The sequence below is a fragment of the Syngnathus scovelli genome, chromosome 10 (genome assembly GCF_024217435.2).
Source record: "Syngnathus scovelli strain Florida chromosome 10, RoL_Ssco_1.2, whole genome shotgun sequence".
NCBI lineage: Eukaryota > Metazoa > Chordata > Actinopteri > Syngnathiformes > Syngnathidae > Syngnathus > Syngnathus scovelli.
Genome location: NC_090856.1, coordinates 16,308,676 through 16,326,339, shown reverse-complemented (window position 1 = coordinate 16,326,339; position 17,664 = coordinate 16,308,676). Strand labels below are relative to the sequence as shown.

The following is a 17,664-nucleotide window of genomic DNA, read 5'->3' as shown; positions in this document are numbered from 1 at the left end:
TAATTGTCCTACTTGTTGGAAGTTCTGTTCCTGGTGGGACGTAAAAAGGGACTGGGATTGGGGTAAGGGTTGGGGTTAGGGTTGGGGTTGGGGTTAGGGTTAGGTTTAGGTTTAGGGTTGGGGGTAGGGTCAGGATTGCAGTAGGAGCCCCCCTTCCTGTTGGAAGCAGGGGCAAAAGCACGGTCCATCCGTCCGGCACACCTCCCAGCGTCCAGCCCAGGGTTCTGATTGCAGTAGGAGCCCCCCTTCCTGTTGGAAGCAGGGGCAAAAGCACGGTCCATCCGTCCGGAACACCTCCCAGCGTCCAGCCCAGGGTTCTGACGAGCAAAGCGGCGGCGTCGGCCATAGTGGACCGTGGTCCAACCTTGCTACATGGCTGGAATTCGCCTTTGTTATATATGTAATAAACTTGTTTTTATCAAACAAAATTGTTTTTAATATGGTTGTTTTTAATGAAGTAGTTTTTAATAAAATTTCTTTTGTTAGATTTTGTTTGGCCAATATATAATGTATGCGTGCCTTGACAACGTTTCGGCCGCTAGGGCCTTCCTCAGGTCTGGCACACAAACAAACAAAAAATAAAATTGATGCTGAAATCTACTGTTTGTAATTGCTGCTGAGTTGTTTTCTCTTTGTTCTCTCTCCACGCACTGAGCGTCTTTTGCGCTGCGCATCCTTTTATAGTCTCTGTTTGGTTAGAGTTTCTAATTTCAAATTTTAGTTTTTGTTTCTGACTTTTTCTTTTTTGGAAATAAAATTGGTTTTAGCCTCAATGAATGTGTTCCAATTACGATTTGATATTGTGAATTATGATTTTGAATATTTTATTGTTTTGTTTTTTGTTTTGTTTTTTATTTTTGTTTTTTAATTTTTTGTTTCTCATTTTTCTTACTACAGGTATATGGATTATTCAGGTAAGTATTTACGTATATATTTTTTTGATTTTTGTCTTTTCTAATTTTTTAGGTGGGCGTGGTCCGGGGACCAGAGGCGTGGTACCAATTTGAGGTAAGTATCCAAGGTAGGTATCTAAGGTAGGTAAGTGAGTCCGAATTGATTTTAATAAATTTGTCCTAATTGTGTTAATTGAGCCTGCTTTGAACACTCTGGACTCTGAAACCAGTGATCCCAGCTCAAGTCTCGGTTGGACCTCAAACCTTTGGTCACATACGGTCATATGCAAAAGTTTCATTCGTATGTAAAATAAATTTCAAGATTTTCCTTTATAAATCATTGGCTGTTCAGATCAGCAATATCAGTTAAACATATCATATAGCGGACAGAGACAAAGATAATTGAAAAGTGAAATGAAGTTCATGGGAGTTACAGATTTGTCAAGAAGAATGGTCCAATATACCTTCAACCAGAATCCACACTCTCATTGGAAGCTTTAGGAAGTATCTCGAGCAGTGGTTCTTAACCTTGTTGGCGGTACCAAACCCCACCAGTTTCATATCAAAGTCAAAGTCAAAGTCAGCTTTATTGTCAATTTCTCCACATGCCAAAGACACACAAAGAAACCGAAATTTCGTTCCCCCCTATCCCACGGTGACAAGACATGGCCCACAACAGACAAACAAGTGAACAAGTATAACAAAAGCGTGCTGAATAAATAATGAATAAATGACAACAAATAAATAAATAAATAAGAGGAGCAAAAAAAAAAAAAGGAGCAAGTGCGCGTACAGCAGACATTCCAGAAAATAGCGCAACAGTGCCGCGAGTTCAGGGCCCTAACAGCCTGGAGAAAGAAGCTGTTGGCGAGTCTGGTGGTGCGGGAGCGCAGGCAGAACGTCAAACAAAGAGTGAGCCGGGTGACTCACATCTCTCGCAATCGAGGTTGCCTTGCGGGTGAGATGGGAGGTGTAAATGTCCTTCAGGGAGGGGAGCGAAGCACCAATAATCTTACCAGCCGTATTCACTATGCGCTGCAGGGCCTTCAAGTTCTGTTCAGTGCAGTTACCACCCCAGACAGCGATGAAACTGGTGAGGACGCTCTCAATGGTGCCACGGTAGAATGTAGACACGACTGCCTGAGGAGCACATGCACGCCTGAGCTTCCGCAGGAAGTACAGGCGGCGCTGAGCTTTCTTTTCCAGTGACGAGGTGTTTGCGGACCAGGAGAGGTCCTCACTGATGTGCACCCCCAGGAATTTGGTGCAGCTCACCCTCTCCACCACAGCACCGTCGATGATCAGCGGCAGGTGTGTTGTGTGACCCTTCCGGAAGTCAACAATGATTTACTTGGTCTTATTGACGTTCAGCAGGAGGTTGTTGTCCCTGCACCACGTGGTCAGAAGGTCAACTTCCGACCTGTACCGAGTCTCGTCGCCCTTCGTGATGAGACCCACCAGAGTCGTGTCGTCAGCAAACTTCACTATGCGGTTGTCGCTGTAGGTCGCAGTGCAGTCATGCGTCAGCAGGGTGAAGAGCAATGGACTGAGCACGCAGCCCTGGGGGGCCCCCGTGCTCAGCGTGATGCTGGCGGAGATTTTGTCGCCAACACGCACCACCTGAGGCCTCTGACAGAGGAAGTCCAGTAGCAGTTGCAGAGGGAGGTACTGAGGCCCAGCTCGTCGAGTTTGCAGATGAGTCGCTGCGGCACAATGGTGTTGAAGGCAGAGCTGAAGTCCACAAACAGCAACCTCACATATGAGTCCTTTCTCTCCAGGTGGGTGAGGGCCGAGTGGAGAGCAGAGCAGATGGCATCCTCAGAGGACCGCTTGGCACGGTACGCAAACTGGAAAGGGTCAATGGTGGGGGGAAGAACGGACTTGATGTGCTCCATGACAAGCCGCTCAAAGCACTTCATGATGATGGGCGTCAGTGCCACGGGGCGGTAGTCATTGAAGCAGGACGGTGCAGGTTTCTTCGGCACAGGAACGATGGTGGCAGCCTTGAAACACGAAGGGACGATGGGCTGCTGCAGGGAAACGTGAAAGATGTCCGTGAAGACACCCGACAGCTCCCCAGCGCAGTCCTTCAGCGCTCGACCCGGGATGTTGTCAGGGCCCGCCGCCTTACGGGTATCAATAGCGGCAAGCGCCCTCCTCACACTGTCGGCAGAGAGGCGCAGAGGCTGCTTGTGTGGGGGGGGAGTGGTCTTCAGCGGGCAAGTGCTGTTCTGGGCGTCGAAGCGAGCAAAGAAGCGGTTCAGATCGTTCAGCAGACGGACGTCGCCCTCACAGCTCCTCGGCGCGGGCTTGTAGTCCGTGATGGTCTGAATGCCCCGCCAAAGGCTACGTGCGTCCTTGCTGTCCTTGAAGTGGGTGGAGACCTTGCACGAGAACGCCTTCTTCGCTTCTTTGATGCCTCGGGACAGGTCGGCCCTCGCTGTCCTCAAGCCAGCCTCGTCCCCCGCTCTGAAAGCCTTGTCCCTGGCCCTCAACAGTCTGAGGACAGCCCCCGTCAGCCACGGCTTCCAGTTCGCGCGAGTGACAACGGATTTCGAGCAAGTCACATCATCGATGCACTTCGTGATGTAAGAGGTAACAGAGTCAGTATACTCCTCTATGTCCGTCCAATCGTTGTAGGTGGCTGCCTGCTTAAACAAGTCCCAGTCAGTGGTGTCGAAGCAGTCACGAAGTGCATTGGAGGCACCCTCAGGCCACACCCGAACCCGCCTCCGAACCGGCCTGGATGCCTTTACCAATTGTCTGTATGCGGGCAAAAGCAAAACGGTGAGATGGTCAGAAAGCCCCAGATGGGGGAGGGGGGTGGCTTTGAAAGCTCCCTTTTGCGCCGAGTAGACTAGGTCCAGGAAGCTGTCTCCATAATTCTCGGCATAATTTCTCTGTTTATGTGAACATGTTCACATATGTGCCGGTATGAATTATGCGAACGTATGATTGTTGCACGGAGTATGATATAGGCGGCTATCCGTTGCAAAAAGAGAAAGAATGCTCTGCTTTCACAGAGCATCAACAAATTGAGATATACTCTTATTGTTCCTCTCCACGGAAATGATATACTCTTATTGTTCCTCTCCACAGAAATCTTTAGTAAAAGGCGAAAGATTTATTCGATCTGAAGAGGAACGAGTATCTGAAAATCTGAGTCAAAACGGGCCATCCCACTGCTGGTCTCACTAAATTCACAGGCGGTCTCGCACTCAAATTGCAGCAACATACAAACAATAGAAGTTGATGGATTTACTATACTTACAAGGACTCAAGCAAAATAGAATGTTTAAACGAGTATTTTGTGTTCATTAATGTCTCACTTACTTTAAACATTGTTGGCGCACAGGATTGTAGGTATCTGATCGAACACTGACGGCGCTCGTTCTTTCAATTATATTGGGCGTCTATTTTGATTATTGAAGGTAAAAACAGTTGTATGTCTTGGTACGTGTACTTTTGGTCTGAGAGAACGGGAAATGATCCCATCCCTGTGTTTTATTTGAAAATTTGTAATTTCATAACTTTATTCAACACAAATCAGGAAACAAAATACGATCGTAATTTCTCAAATGGTTTTTCAAACTTCAGAAATGCTCTATGTCTCGCTTGTGTCGCAAATAATTGAGGCTTTTGACGTTGCTGGCATGGTTTGGAGTGTAATTCACCTCCACTGCGTTGGTGGCGTTTGATATTTGACATTTGAAAATATTTCTGTCATTTTACTTTAGAAAGTAAAAGTTGTTCTCTAGAAATCCATACTTGTGATGTATGAGGAAAAACAATCCGGCGAATTCTTAAAAAGACAGACCTACAGCCGACAAAAAGGTTTTGACACGTTCATATCATATGACGAGTCAGGAACGTGGTAATTACATATTATTTTGCATTTACTAATTTGGTGAATACAGTTTAGCGAGCAAATGCACAGTGTTAGAGATTCGCTCACTCCAACTTATTTTGCAAGAACCACACGGGAGACGAGTAAGTCCTTTTAGACACCTGCAGGTGGAGAGTCCATTTGTCGCTGTGCGTACAGCGATGTTCGAATGGAGGTCTGACTCACGGCTCCTGCAAGAGCATTTTTATTAAGAGAAACAGGGTGGGGGTAAGAGTGGACTGAATAGAGAAAGCCCTTGACCACTAGTCAAAACATAGCAAAGGGTGTTTTACGACTTTGTGTAGGATGGGACAAGCTAGGTTATTTATCACAGGTTGCATTCCAACATAAGCATAAAGCTAATCTAGCTACGTTATTTATTACAGGCTGCATTCCAACATAATCATACGATAAGGATAATCTGGAAAACCCTGACACACAGTTCCAGAGTACAGTTAATTACATAATCAAAAGCGTTCAGTGTGTCACAGCATCGCAGACTTCAACTCCATGTGCGTACTACTGCGCTTAATTTTTGTTTTCATCAGAAAGACCAGAGGAGAGCGCGAACACAGTCCCCCACTACCAGAAATAATGCAGTTGAGATTCCCACAGTAGGGGAATTTGCAGAGGTCAGCACAACCAGAGTGCAATGGCTGAGCCTCACTTTGGGTGAACCACCTTCTTGATCATGGTGTCTCCCCTTCCAGGTAGGTATGAACTGTACAAGTTGCCGGGCCGACGTCTTTACCGCACACGCCATCTTCAGTCACGGGCTTAATTGCTAAAAACGTGTGGCACACATACACACTCAGTGGATGAAACAGGATTCGTAGAACTGTTTAAAAAGTACCTTTGGTCATTACAAAACCAAAGCATTATAAATTAAGTAAAACATAGATTAAGAGACACTATCACCATGCTTTGCTTCTTTTTCTACCCTTCATTGCCCCTACCCCCACGCCTTTGTTCACCTCCTTTGTCTTCGTCGCCATCTAGTGGTGATGGCAGCAACCATAACAAACCATAAAAAATAAAGTAAAAATAATATATCGGCAAAAACATGCCTATCATGCATTGCCTCTTTTAACCTGAGAACCCTAAAACTGTATGAATTTGTATTTATTGAAAACGTCCAACATTACCACTGAATAATATATTTTTTTTCTGAACAAGTTTTGAAAATGACAAATATATCAAATAACTATAACATAAATAGTTCACCGCCACACGGCCCCAAGCACCGGCATCGACTTCCAGGCATGTTCAGTGAGGACCTCTCCTGGTCCGCAAACACCTCGTCACTGGAAAAGAAAGCTCAGCGCCGCCTGCCGCTGATCATCGACGGTGCTGTGGTGGAGAGGGTGAGCTGCACCAAGTTCCTGGGGGTGCACATCAGTGAGGACCTCTCCTGGTCCGCAAACACCTCGTCACTGGAAAAGAAAGCTCAGCGCCGCCTGTACTTGCTCAGGCGTGCATGTGCTCCTCAGGCAGTCGTGTCTACATTCTACCGTGGCACCATTGAGAGCGTCCTCACCAGTTGCATCGCTATCTGGGGTGGTAACTGCACTGAACAGAACTTGAAGGCCCTGCAGCGCATAGTGAATACGGCTGGTAAGATTATTGGTGCTTCGCTCCCCTCCCTGAAGGACATTTACACCTCCCATCTCACCCGCAAGGCAACCTCGATTGCGAGAGATGTGAGTCACCCGGCTCACTCTTTGTTTGACGTTCTGCCTGCGCTCCCGCACCACCAGACTCGCCAACAGCTTCTTACTCCAGGCTGTTAGGGCCCTGAACTCGCTACCCCCTTCTGCGTAGCGTGCGGCACTGTTGCGCTATTTTCTGGAATGTCTGCTGTACGCGCACTTGCTCCTTTTTTTTTTTTTTTTGCTCCTCTTTTTTATTTATTTATTTGTTGTTATTTATTCATTATTTATTCAGCACGCTTTTGTTATACTTGTTCACTTGTTTGTCTGTTGTGGGCCATGTCTTGTCACCGTGGGATAGGGGGGAACGAAATTTCGGTTTCTTTGTGTGTCTTTGGCATGTGGAGAAATTGACAATAAAGCTGACTTTGACTTTGACTTTGATATGAAACTGGTGGGGTTTGGTACCGCCAACAAGGTTAAGAACCACTGCTCGAGATACTTCCTAAAGCTTCCAATGAGAGTGTGGATTCTGGTTGAAGGTATATTGGACCATTCTTCTTGACAAATCTGTAACTCCCATGAACTTCATTTCACTTTTCAATTATCTTTGTCTCTGTCCGCTATATGATATGTTTAACTGATATTGCTGATCTGAACAGCCAATGATTTATAAAGGAAAATCTTGAAATTTATTTTACATATGAATGAAACTTTTGCATATGACCTGTCAAACGCACCTCTTGCATTAAGGTGCCCCCGGCTTCCCGGTAACGGGTTTGTTTTAGCCGGGTTCGGAGATTCGTCCGTAATCTAACCACCCGAGTTAAATTAACTCTGTTAGGGTTTTCCAGGTTATCTTTATCGTAGGATTATGTTGGAATGTAAACTATAATGATTAAATCAATCTTGTCTTGCCCTCACAATGCAGAGTAAGATGAAGTGGTTGCTTCCTCTGCTTGATTGACCAGCTGCAGGGGAAGCAATCAAAGTTGTTCTGTTTCCCACAACAGTGTAAAACACCCCCTGCTCTGATCTTATCAGAGGCCGGGGGTACACCAAACCTGTCCACTCTCACCCCCACTCTGTTCCTCCTAATAAATATGCCCTTGCAGGAAGGAGACTTTTAGATTTCATTCCTGTAGCGAGTGATCTCTCCACCTGCAGGTGTCTAAAAGAACTTGCTTGTCTCCCGTGTGGTTCTTGCAAAATAAGTTGGAGTGAGCAAATCTCTAACGTTTTGGTGCCGAAACCCGGGATCCCTCATACCCATCATCTGGCTGACGGAGGACGACGCGCTGTACACCGTCGACGGGCCAGCGTCCATTAGCCGAACCTGGTAAAGAAAGACCTGGGAAGGAAATTCTTCGCTGGGCCAGCATCTTAGGTCTGCCTTCGTCTGACAGAGGTGGATTGACGGGACCCGGCAGTGCAACGAACCAGGGGACAAGTAAGTTAAAGGCCTGAAGTTGTGTGATTGTGTTGTTGTGAAACGCGTATAAAAAAAAAAAAAAACACAGGTGCACGTGAGATTCGGCTTTGGTTTGTCCGAGCTATGAGATACGGCTTTGGTTTGTCCGAGCTATGAGATACGGCTTTGGTTTGTCCGAGCTATAAGATTCGGCTTTGGTTTGTCCGAGCTATGAGATTCGGCTTTGGTTTGTCCGAGCTATGAGATTCGGCTTTGGTTTGTCCGAGCTATGAGATACGGCTTTGGTTTGTCCGAGCCATGAGAAAAATACAAAGCGCTGGAGTTTGTGTAATTGAGAGTGTGGCTGGTAGGATAAATTGACTAAATAGCAGTTCTAGCATTGATCCACGGCAATAATACAGGCTAGTAATTTGTTGAAAGGTCAATTTAAACCTGCATTGAGGATCCTCAAAGAAATAAATAAGTAATAATAGTAATAATAATAATAATAATATTTTTTGAGACAAAGAGATTGTAAAACCTAAAAGTACTAGAATTAAGATGGGAAATAAAAACGGTAAATCTCTACCTCTTGACGGAGATGAGAAGTACATGGCGAGTAGATTTCTTAATTGTATGCAATATATGCCGAAGTGGAAGAAAAAGTATGGAGTAGAAAGGAAGTTGGGAAATCAAGTGGTAAAGAAATGCAACTTGCTTCTAGAAGATAAATAAATAAAATAAGAATGTGCTGTCCTCGTGTGCATGGGAGGGACCAGCTCATGATCGACCACAGGAAATGGCCAGCCTGTGACGAATCATTGGTGCTGGGAACTACCTTTTGCGTGCGAGAGCTCTGCATGTGTGTGTGTATATGTTAAAATGATGAACATTGGCTAAAGTTTTAGTATAAAAAAAAATTTGCTAGACTGTGGTCTATCCAATTTGCACCGCAGAACAGAAATTATTTTGAAAGATAAAAATGAGAGGAAAAAGAGAGAAATCTGTTTGCAAGCAGAAACTAATCCACACTAGTGCATGTTAAGTGTCGAGCCCACATGAGAAATTCGAAGAAAATAAAAATGACAGAACATGCTTTCAGGAATTGGAAGAAGCTAAATTGTGAATTTAAGATTTTGCAATGCTACATTTAATAGGAATAATTGATTGGTTGTGTTATAAGATTATACAAAATTCTAAATGCAAGCTAAATCTGAGAGATTGAGTTCTTCAAATTTAAAAACAAAGAAAAAATTCAGATTAATTTGCCAATTGTTTGTTTTAGTTATTTTTTTTTGAATTGGTGGATTGTTCTACCAGGAAACCTGAGTTGAAAATGATATATGAATGTTGTGTGGTGAGCTTGGATGAATTGGGACCAATGTGATAGAAAGACTCCTTTTTGGAGACTGTGTGTGAGATGCAAATGAACATTGATGAATGATAGACTGAATGAAAAGAAATTACAGGTTGAATGGTTGAAGTCGTTGGCGACTACTATGGAAAATTAGTAGAGCGACTTTGATGAAAGAGTGATTTTGAGCAGGTTGAATGTTAGAAAGAAACACGTAGCTTTTGGATTGATAATTAACTACAGAAAAAAAAACTGGAGAACCAGTAACACATGTAGAAGATGTGTGAACTGGGAAATTGAGAAGCGTTTTGGACAGAAAGTCAAATTAAATGATGATGGAATCGTATGTAGTAAAGAACGCATTCTCCCAAAAAGATTGTCAAGGTGTGAGGTATGGGCGTTGCCAAGCCTCAAAAGGAGGGAGTGAGTAGGACAGATAGTGGAAGATAGTAATAATACAACACTTTATGACAATGAATTTTCGAATACATTTGGTGTTATACTGTGGTAATTTTTTTTATTCTGGTGTAGATAGGTTAGCAACACGAGAGATTTAGAGGTTCAAAAGAAAGACAGTCAAAAGAAAACATTTTTGATTTGGACAATTGCAGGCTAACAGGAACATACGAACGATAAGAACTACGAGAGTTGCAAACAACAGATGAAGAGCAGTCCTTGGCAGATTATATGATCAGGACGCTCAAACTGTGTCAAAGACAAATTTACTGCCGCCTGATCTTTCCTCCTCACAGGTCGACAACCCCATCAATCCAGGAGACTGGGTCTACATCAAGGTCATCAAAAGAAAGAACTGGGCCAGCCCGCGGTGGGAGGGACCGTTCCAAGTTTTGCTTGCTACTCCCACGGCGGTAAAAATTTCTCAACGGCCCAGCTGGATTCACCACAGCCACTGCAAGTTGCAGAGAGTGCTGGACCCCTAATTCGGAGTGGTGGGGAAGGCTGACTACAAAGGGGCCCCATCGTTTAGGGTGAGGCGTCTCAATGTTGGTGAAGAATTCATCGATCCCCACTCCGCTAGGCGAGGGGATGTCCCGGTGTCTCTGCCATCCTAGTAGCAACGGGGCTCCATATGCCAGATGGATCCTCTGCTGCGTTGTGGTTGGAGCGTGCTATGGTCTATTGACTCATCTGAACAGACCAAATGACAATGTTGCCCGTGGTAAACGATGGTCACATGATGAGAACTTTGAAGACTGGTCATGGGACCCCAGAAACCCATACGAAACCAACACTTGGTACCGGTATGTCAGGTTCACTGTGAGAGCTCACACACGGGAGGCGTGCTATGTGTGTTCGAAACTCCCCCCTTCCTCCACGCAAGTTCGCTTGGAGGCCAGAGCAATGAATGTCACTGAAGCAAAATGTATGGCATCCATGGGAGGAGTTGGATATCAGCACCGTGCCGTCACAGTCAAAGATGCCGACCCTTACCGCCCTGGACTTGCTGACGGTGCCTGTGATCAGCTGTTCTGGACAAATCTCAATGTGACTGTTAAAGGACGGACAATACCACAAGTGGCCTACACAGAGAGACCAGCTGGAGTGAATTACACATGTTACATCCAAGGTAACAAGACCCACGTCTGCATTAACGACGACTGCCCTCCAGGAGGAAACTGGATGGGAGCTTTGGACATCACCGATGAGTGTCAAGATAAGAGAGCCATTTCAGGTGGTGAGGGCTCTCCAACCAACATGGCTACACCATCGAACGGAACATACTTCATACAGAATGGCTGGTGGCTTTGTGGTCACAAGGTTTATCCGATGCTGCCCGCCAACTGGACAGGAGTGTGTGCACCAGTGTGGGTGACAGACCACACCTACAGGATACGACATCATCTGCTGACAGGAGCACACAACTCATCTGGACGTCGACGCAGAGCAGTTGCAATCTTTGACCCTCATGACCCTGTCTGGGGTGCGAACGTTCCAGAGGACCATAAAGTGTGGTCTGCCAGAGACAAAGTTGTCCTTGCGCTCTTCCCTCAGATTGGGGTTGGGAAACTATCGCTCTTCATCGAGACACTGAACTATCGTTTTCAATCCTTTGTGAATCTCTCGCTGCAAGTCAACGATGGACAAAATAGAGAGATTCAGGCTATTAGACTGAAGGTCTTGCAAAACAGGATGGTTCTGGACTTGTTGACGGCAGCACAAGGTGGTGTGTGCCACATCATTGGGACTTCCTGTTGCACATACATACCAGGAGAAAATGACACCCACATAAACGACGCCATGAATTCGCTGAAGAACTTACAGCAGGCCATGTCTAAAGACAAGGTCCCACATCAGTTTGATTTCTTTTCATGGCTATTCTCTGGCAACTGGTGGCAACTGCTGTTGAAATTGCTGTCTTCTGTGCTTGTTGTGCTGGTGGTGTTGTGCTCGTTTACGACCTGCGTTATCCCATGTTTGAAGTCTGCTGTGTCGAAGTTTGTGTCCTCTACTGTAGCCCAAGTTCATATACAACTTCTTAGAGATGACGGATGTGATGACGATAATGACACGTGGATTGCGTAGATGCTGCTCTGTTGGGCATGTTTTACAGAAACTTGATGATTTAACCATCGAAAATGCTTCGCAAGTGATGGATACAATGATGTACTGTTTCTGTGTTTTTATTTTTATTTTTTATTGATAGCATTCTGGTCGCCTGTGGCACAGGGGCCGTGTAAGAATTTTCCTGCTAATAACATCTGGCCAGCAGGTTTTTCGCTTACACAATAAGTTTGATCTGGGGTATTGAGGTAATGCCTCATCTTCACTGGAAAGTGTTGCTATCATTGTTTGTTGTTTTTATTTTTACTATTCTTCTTTCTTCATTATACATATATATATATGTTTTTTCTTACTTGTCTTTGTTGTTTGGGGTGACATAATCATATGATAAAACAGGAGGGAGATGTTAGGGTTTTCCAGGTTATCTTTATCGTAGGATTATGTTGGAATGTAAACTATAATGATTAAATCAATCTTGTCTTGCCCTCACAATGCAGAGTAAGATGAAGTGGTTGCTTCCTCTGCTTGATTGACCAGCTGCAGGGGAAGCAATCAAAGTTGTTCTGTTTCCCACAACAGTGTAAAACACCCCCTGCTCTGATCTTATCAGAGGCCGGGGGTACACCAAACCTGTCCACTCTCACCCCCACTCTGTTCCTCCTAATAAATATGCCCTTGCAGGAAGGAGACTTTTAGATTTCATTCCTGTAGCGAGTGATCTCTCCACCTGCAGGTGTCTAAAAGAACTTGCTTGTCTCCCGTGTGGTTCTTGCAAAATAAGTTGGAGTGAGCAAATCTCTAACAAACTCCACCGGAATCAATCTAATTTCTGTACGACGCCAATCCCTCTCAAGTCACCCGAAGCTCGAGCCGAGTAACTCAATTCGAGGCAAGACTTCGAAGTGACCGTATCGTATTGATGGCTCCCCGCTAGTGTTTGAAGTTCTTATTTTGTTACGGATATTTTTTAGATGTCTTTGTTAAGACCTCAGGGATTTGTTTGTATAGCGCACCCAAGCACTAGTTTTGCCGAAGTAAATGTTGATATGGGTCCGTACCACTTGGTCGCTCATGCAGCGAACCGACCAACTTTTTCATTCGAAAGAGAATCGAATTAATAAAAGTGTGACAATAATAGCATTTAAGAAGAAAATTAATGCACTTTATATCATTAATTCTAACTTCCTATACGTAGATCTAGCACTTAACCGTCGGAGTTCTTCACCCCACTTGATTGCTTTAAAAAAAAATAGCGACTTTCTTAAACCGAATAAAAATGTCGTGCTCTATTTAGATTTACCCAATAATTAATTTGGAAGGCAAGTCTATTTTCTGATCGTGTCCCATTTAACTTTTGACGCGGCCCGACAAATTTAGGAACTGGGCCGCGCCCGACGGACAGTTAAAATACTTTTATCCTCCACCAACTCCAATGATTTATTTTAACCGTCGTCGTTATGTTATTTAAAAAAAAATGAATTTTCAACCGAATTTACTTTTAACGAAATCCACTCTTCCGTTAAATATTTACGAAAGTTATTTAATCCTCTAACTTGCTCGGAGTTACTTTTTACGCGGCCCGTCAAAAAAGGGGAAGCGGGCCTGAGCCTTTCAAATAGTTAAATAACTTTCCGTTCTACACAAAACCAATAATCTGATTTAAACATCCATCCATCCATCCATTTTCTGAACCGCTTAGTCCCCACGGGGGTCGCGGGCGTGCTGGAGCCTATCCCAGCCGTCATCGGGCAGTAGGCGGGGGACACCCTGAACTGGTTGCCAGCCAATCGCAGGGCACACAGAGACAGACAACCAATCGCACTCACACTCACACCTAGGGACAATTTGGAGTCTTCAATCGGCCTACCAAGCATGTTTTTGGAATGTGGGAGGAAACTGGAGTGCCCGGAGAAAACCCACGCGGGCCCGGGGAGAACATGCAAACTCCACACAGGGAGGGCCGGAGGTGGAATCGAACCCGCACCCTCCTAACTGTGAGGCGGACGTGCTACCCAGTGCGCCACCGAGCCGCCCCTGATTTAAACACTTCCTTTAATTTATTCAGACGAAACAACTTTCGAACGGATCGAAATTCACTCGTGGCTCAGATAACTACGGAAGTTATTTAAGTCTCTAACTTGTTCGGAGTTCCTTTTTACGCGGCCCGTCAAAAAGGGGAAGCGGGCCTGAGCCTTCGGTTGCATATTCAGTACAAATCCGCGCACAACGAAGTAAGTAATATACAAAACACATTTATTGTAGAAACATGGAATAGAATTACAAATCTCAATTACTCCAGAAACTGAACAATTTCACTCACTGTATCAGTGAACGTGTTAATAAAATCATTCAATCCCAGAACAATTCGATTGCAAAACACAGTTCATAAAAAAGGGAAGAGGTAAATACCAGCTGCGTGCTATTTTTGGTGGAAGCAAAGTCGAGTGATCAGTTCGATCTTGCTTCTAAAATCCAAATTAGAGAAACAGGCTGGCCACGAGGAAGCCGGCGGCCCGATGACTATTCCCCCCTCTCGCTAAAATACATAAAAACGGTCATCTTCACCTATTTCTCCTATAAAGTTGTCCAGTCCAATTTTTGGGAGTAAATCCAAGTTAATTTCAGTCCAGCGATCCTGCGTCTCACACAAAGATCTTTGGGACTTTTGGAAAAAAAATCTTGAAACTCCTCCGGGCCTCTTCACGTATGAGCGCTCTTTTGGGGGGAAAAAGCCCTGAAGCTGCTCCTGCAGGACCTTTTATAGACCTCTCCGTCCCCCCCCTCCCCTTTCTTTTCTCCTGTACTTTCCCTATAGGGTAAGACTGCCCAGTTTTCCCACGCCTATAGAAGGGACTGGCCAGCTTTCTCACGCCTATAGAGGGAACTGGGCAGTTTTCCCGCGCCCATAGAGGGAACTGGCCAGTTTCCCCACGCTTGGTTATCTGTGGCCTTCAGCAGCTGTTTCCGCCCTGACCACGCAGTACTTTCCACCAAATGCACAGCTAGTGGTAAAACCTTTCACTTCCCCTTTTCTTCTCTTTCTGTTACATGAAAATAACTTTTTAAAGTTACGCTTCAATTAACTCTGAAATAAAAATCCAAACCCTTGACCTACTTTTCTAAACAATTTATGTCACGCCACTATTCTCATAGTGGCGGGTCTCTTGATCGAATTGACAAATAATATTGCTTAAAGCGGTTACAGAATACATTTTTAGCCAAGCAAAGAAATCAAAAATAAAAATCACATTTGTGCTTCTCCAAACAATTTATGTCACGCCACTATTCTCATAGTGACGGGTCTCTTGATCGAATTGACAAATAATATTGCTTTAAGCAGTTACAGAATACTTTTTTAGCCAAGCAAAGAAATCAAATATAAAAATCACATTTGTGCTTCCATGCGTGACTCACACTCTGACACCGTGCTACTCTTTTATTTCTATTTTACCATGTTTAGCTTATTGGCTCCTCTTTTGGTCTCACGTTTTGGTCTGGCGCCATCTTTTGGACAAATTTGGAATTTCAGCTCTGCCAATTTATTCCTGTGAACAATCCATATTCTACCATTTGCACCATCTCTACTCCCATGTTACATGACAGACCGTATGTGACCAAAGGTTTGAGGTCCAACCGAGACTTGAGCTGGGATCACTGGTTTCAGAGTCCAGAGTGTTCAAAGCAGGCTCAATTAACACAATTAGGACAAATTTATTAAAATCAATTCGGACTCACTTACCTTAGATACCTACCTTAGATACCTACCTTGGATACTTACCTCAAATTGGTACCACGCCTCTGGTCCCCGGACCACGCCCACCTAAAAAATTAGAAAAGACAAAAATCAAAAAAATATATACGTAAAAACTTACCTGAATAATCCACATACCTGTAGTAAGAAAAATGAGAAACAAAAAATAAAAAACAAAAATAAAAAACAAAACAAAAAACAAAACAATAAAATATTCAAAATCATAATTCACAATATCAAATCGTAATTGGAACACATTCATTGAGGCTAAAACCAATTTTATTTCCAAAAAAGAAAAAGTCAGAAACAAAAACTAAAATTTGAAATTAGAAACTCTAACCAAACAGAGACTATAAAAGGACGCGCAGCGCAAAAGACACTCAGTGCGTGGAGAGAGAACAAAGAGAAAACAACTCAGCAGCAATTACAAACAGTAGATTTCAGCATCAATTTTATTTTTTGTTTGTTTGTGTGCCAAACCTGAGGAAGGCCCTAGCGGCCGAAACGTTGTCAAGGCACACATACATTATATATTGGCCAAACAAAATCTAACAAAAGAAATTTTATTAAAAACTACTTCATTAAAAACAACCATATTAAAAACAATTTTGTTTGATAAAAACAAGTGTATTACATATATAACAAAGGCGAATTCCAGCCATGTAGCAAGGTTGGACCACGGTCCACTATGGCCGACGCCGCCGCTTTGCTCGTCAGAACCCTGGGCTGGACGCTGGGAGGTGTGCCGGACGGATGGACCGTGCTTTTGCCCCTGCTTCCAACAGGAAGGGGGGCTCCTACTGCAATCAGAACCCTGGGCTGGACGCTGGGAGGTGTGCCGGACGGATGGACCGTGCTTTTGCCCCTGCTTCCAACAGGAAGGGGGGCTCCTACTGCAATCCTGACCCTACCCCCAACCCTAAACCTAACCCCAACCCCAACCCTAACCCCAACCCTTACCCCAATCCCAGTCCCTTTTTACGTCCCACCAGGAACAGAACTTCCAACAAGTAGGACAATTAACATAATTAGGACAAATTGGTTTTACTTTATTCAGACCCACTTACATCTAATACCTACCTGGATACTTACCTCCAATTGGAACCACGCGTCTGGTCCCCGGACCACGCCCACCTGAAAAAAGCAGAAAAAAATTGACAAAACGGAATAAAACAAAAATATAAACAAAAGTCACCAAATGTTCTCAATAATATAATTACAAATTTGCAAAAACCCAATATATAATCCACCTACCTATGTACTACTTACCTGTAGTTTGGACCGCAATCCGAGATCCTAGACCACGTCTATTTGAAAAACAAAAAACATCAAAAAACATGAAAAAAAACAATTAAAAAACATTAAAAAACAAAATTAGTATGTTTACATTTCTATAATACCAATTCCAAGTTGACCAAATTATAATTATTTTGTTCAAACCTAATATGAAGGCTAGTTTAATTATGAAAATTAATTGAAAAATGAAAATATAAGCTAAAACACGTTACATTTCTAAAACGAAATTTCGAAAAACAAAAAAGATTTAAAACTTCAACCGAGCTGAGGGTATAAAAGGAATCCGCAAGGCAAAGGGCCTTTAGTGCGAATTTGGACTGCAAGCAAGACACATTGTTGCACCTTACAAAACAAAAATAGTTTTTCATATAATACCTGATGTCAGGTGTGCCAGACCTGATGAAGGCTTTAGATAGCCGAAACGTTGTCAGGGCACACACTGCATATTGGCCAGAATAAATCAAAAAAGAAACTTTATTTAAAAAAAAAATAACTTTATTAAATATATGACAAAGGCAAATTCTGGATCCACAGCCATGGATCAGGGTTGGACGACGGTCCACTATGGCCGACGCCACCGCGTTGCCCGCCGGAACCGTGAGCTGGGGGCTGATTGGAATCCCGGATGGATGGACCGTGCTTTTGCCTTTCCCTCCTCTAGGAGGGGGGGCTCCCACCGTAACCCTAACCCTAACCCTAACCCTAACCCTAACCTGACCCCATTTCCCGATAAGACAAAAACGTCAACCTGCAAGTTAAAATTTGAAAATAAACGAGTCAAAATTTGAACGTAAACACAAATTTGAACAATAATTGCAAATAAGCACTATTTGAGACCAAAAGCAGTTAAAAGTAAATACTTACCTCAAATAAAACCACAATACTCACCCAAAACAAAAAA

General features: G+C 43.9%; 1 non-coding gene and 1 pseudogene across 1 annotated transcript; both read right to left on the bottom strand.

Moving 5' to 3' along the window:
- Positions 1–3,900: 3,900 nt before the first annotated feature.
- LOC125976508 (U5 spliceosomal RNA) lies at positions 3,901–4,044 on the bottom strand (annotated as a pseudogene).
- A 1,289-nt stretch (positions 4,045–5,333) lies between these two features.
- Positions 5,334–5,497, bottom strand: LOC125976426 (U1 spliceosomal RNA). Its single transcript, XR_007484316.1, has one exon. It is a non-coding gene; the product is annotated as a U1 spliceosomal RNA (small nuclear RNA).
- Positions 5,498–17,664: the final 12,167 nt, after the last annotated feature.